Genomic DNA, 4199 nt, shown 5'->3' on the forward strand with positions numbered 1-4199 from the left:
GATGTCCTTCCAGCACTTAAGCTAAATCCCTCCCTAATATCCTGCACAGACCATTGCTGGGCTGCTGGCTGTTAGATAACTGTAGCTGGGGTGTTGATGGAGGCTTTGGAGCAATTTCATCCTATGTCTTTCATGTGAAGTATCTGCTGAGCAAAGATACTAAGTACATCAGGGCCTGATACATGGTGCAAGATCACATGATAGTACACAGTTGTCCAAGTCCAGACTCCAGAATCACATGCATTTATGGCCAGCTTTACATATGGATTTCTAGGTTAGACCCAGTTCCTTTGCAGGCTGTGTCCATGGGGCATTTCTTGAAGAAAAACTCTCCACAAGATGCTGAGTGAGCGACTGGAAATTGCCCACAAATCTAAGAGAAATGGACATGCTCTGGAATCAACCCTACCAAACCATGCAGCCCCACAGCAGCCTTGGGAGTTTAAGGCACCAGGTCATTTACAGTTTGCACTCAAACTATATATGTGGCAGGAACCCAAGCTTGACACCCAGGCTCCCATGGCTCCAGGAAATAACCTGGGTACAAACTTGTATAGTCTGAATTATTAGTGAGTTGGTGAACCACAGAAAATGAGAGATCTTCAGTGTGACAGGATAGATGTACTCTAAGAGGTGCTCAGCAACTTAATATGTATGTGCAAGGCTATCTGTGAATGGAAAATTGCAGGTATACAGAGACAGAAATGAAGCTGTTCTGAATATTCACCCTTAAGTATCTATTACTAGAAATCATTTGCTAGGTACTAAAATCCTCTGCAGTAAACTCAAAAAACACCCTGCACTGGCAGAACAAAGAGGAATTTAAAGCAGACTTCATAGTCCTGATTCTTACTATTCAAATTAATTTCTTTGTATTCAGAGTATATATTCCAACTTGCCATTACATCCTTAACTGCCGGAAGACAAGACAGACATAGAAAAGGTCACACATTAACACAACATTATCTAATTTTATTCAGTTAAAGTATTGATCACATTGATGGTAAATAAGTTAAGAGTCAGGCAGCCATTCCACCTTCAGGCCTATAAGTGTTTTACTTTCATTTACTTGGTATATTACAAAAGGAAATATTTCCATTCCTTATCATTGTCAGAATCATAATATTTCTGTCATGAAGTTATCATTTCTTGTTTATGCATGGTAATTATGTAAATATTATGTAATCTGATGTATAACTGCAAATTAAATAATTGCTTCAGTGCTGATTGACGCAATAGATCCACTGAAGCAAAGATCTTGAAATTACAAATTAAATTATTAGATATCTTGGAATTGGCTTTAAAAACCTTATTTGTTTATGGAAATTGGGGAAAAAAATAAATTCAAGCAGCAGAACAGAAGATGGAAAAATATGAGAGGCAGGCAAGAACACTGAGCAGCAAAAGTGTTTCTTATGCTTGTGCTTTGGGTTCTGCTGCTACCAAACTACCATGCTCTAGTGAGATATGATTGCCATTTAAAAACAAGCAATATGTTCAGTTACTTATATCTCATTTTACCTGGGTATGCATGTTATTTGGGAACAAAATGATTGCAAAACCTATAATGCAGTCTCATACAGGTTAGAGACATAAAATTGTGTGATATCTCACTTTTTTAAATTCTGAATTTGGTGTGGGACTATTAAAAAAAATCAGAATTCCTCAGAACTAGTCATGATACCTAATCATGTCTTTTCTTATTTTTACTAATACCAGGATTCTTGCTAATATCAAGATCTTTGCTAAAATCAGGATCTACTTGAAAAGAGTAGATTCAGTGAATAACGTCAGGATAAAACTAGTCAGAGTAATTATTCTTCTATTAGGTAACTTGTTAATTACAATACCAGAAAGTATAGTGTACTTAAAATTCTTTTTTTTTTAATCAATGCTCAAATTTCTGGGTTGCCAAGAAGTAAAATGCTAGCTAAAATTATGTGCCCTCCACTATAACTTTGGTTTAATCCTCATATTTTCTTTCTGAGTCTGCCACTGAATTGTCACATATGCCTCAGTATATCTCATAGACCTCAAAAAGGAAACAACTTTATACACTGAGTTACCCAGAGAAATGTATTTTAACAAAATTAGTACATTTTGACTGAGGTAGATGGCTCATTTCTACAGATTAAATTATATTCATTATATAGCTCAAACAGCATGATTTCCCCAGCTTTTGCATATTCTAAACAAAATTTTTCCTTATAGCATTTAGTTTTCTTGATGCAGTCCAAAGGGAAGTAGTATGTTCAATTCTACTTTTTGTCACTAAGAAGCACTATCAATTTTTACTGGTGTACAATGGAATAGTTCACAAACTGGAAGTCCCATCTGTTCAAGAGGACAGAAAATATTTTTTTCACTGCCCATTCTTCTACAGTTGTCATTTGTGTTTCAACACCTTCCTTTTTCCATAAATTTGTTCCTTTGGCCAATTTTCATGGTACTTTTGCTTTCAGTTTCTGTTATGTTCATTCCCTTTGTAAATTCTTATTGAAGTTTTTCTTTTTCTATGGTATTATTCAGCTTGACAAAAAAGCATGATCACATGGATCTGGTGCTCCCAGTCCTTCCCTTTAGCTGTTGTCCTAAATCTTTTGTCATATAATTGAAATGTGGTGGGTTGTTTTGGGTTTTTTTTCCAATTTGGCAAGATCCTGGTTTCTGTGTGCAACTCCTTCTTAAGAAAAAGAGTGCCTGCATGAACTAAAATTGTCATCCAAGCACTGTGTGATCCGTAGGTCCCTGTTGGCTTTGCTGTCCCTTTTTAGGGTAGAATTCAACAATCATGTTGACGGTGCTTTGCTAGCTATGTTCTCACTTTTTATTACTGTCCTAATAATTTTGTCCATCAGAGAATGATATCTTGAGGAAGCTGTTCAGGAATTTGACTGGGATTTAGTTGAAGAATTCCTCATAGATGAGGAACGTTTCCTCAGAGCCTGTTCTGATGCACCTTTGGTATTTGCCACTGTGGACTGAGCAGAGGTTATCCTCCTTCCTGAAACTCATCTAGTATGCACTCATCTCATCATGTCACACTCCAGTCTCATAAAGAGCCAGGATTTTGAATTCACAGGTATCGGCTTTTCTCATGATCTGAGAGGACTTTGTTTGAAACATCAGTTTCATATCATTAACTGTACATTAGAAGATTCACAAATATTAACCTTAATTTACTGATTCTTAACTCTATGTTACTTTGAGGGAAAAGGAGTCATAATAAATCACTTATAAATGACAATGTCAGTTACAAGAAAATTTGAAAAAAGGTAAAGTAGCTAATCATATGTTTAATATTCTAGTTCACACATATCCATTCAATTTAACTGTAATATACCCAAGCCAAGTTCAAAGCAGGTTAAAATGTAAATATATACTACATTAAGAGAAATTCAAACATTTCAATAGCAATAATTCTGCTTACATAGTGTCTTTCACCACACATCTTGCATTGCAATAAAAAAATTGCTCTAAATTCTCCCTTTTTCCTTTTCATGAATTGTGCATTGAAAGTCACATATTTCCCCAGTTATATTTTTTCCTGAATATTATGCATCTATTTATTTCTAGAAAAAAATAAATCATCATGATAACACTGTAGAGTTATTTGATATTAAAGCAGTTTGGTTATTTCTTTGTTTCATTTTTGGAACAATAAATTTAATTATCTGAATAAATTTGTTTGTGACCGCTCATGGAAAACAAGTATTAAGATTTCTAAGGATTAACAAAGAATTCTGTTTCATGCCTAACTATCTATATGAGTCACTATGGGTAAAGTTTAGCTATGAATATTAGCAGGAAAACTCAAAATTAGGTCAAAATAATAAAATTTTATTGATTTAGAGTTTTCATATATGATAGATTTTTGTCAGAATTTGCTCAATAAACAATATCTGTGTCCCTGTCTCCCACAGCATTCTCCTAGAGAAGCTGGCGGCTCATGGCTTAGACAGGTGGACTCTCCGCTGGGTAAAAAACTGGCTGGACGGCCGGGCCCAGAGAGTTGTGGTGAATGGAGTTCAATCCAGTTGGCGGCCAGTCACGAGCGGTGTTCCCCAGGGCTCAGTATTGGGGCCGGTCTTGTTCAATATCTTTATCAATGATCTGGACGAAGGGATCAAGTGCACCCTCAGTAAGTTTGCAGACGACACCAAGTTGGGCAGGAGTGTTGATCTGCTCGAAGGTAGGAA

This window comes from Pygoscelis adeliae, unplaced genomic scaffold (genome assembly GCF_000699105.1).
Source record: "Pygoscelis adeliae isolate BGI_AS28 unplaced genomic scaffold, ASM69910v1 Scaffold23, whole genome shotgun sequence".
Lineage (NCBI taxonomy): Eukaryota > Metazoa > Chordata > Aves > Sphenisciformes > Spheniscidae > Pygoscelis > Pygoscelis adeliae.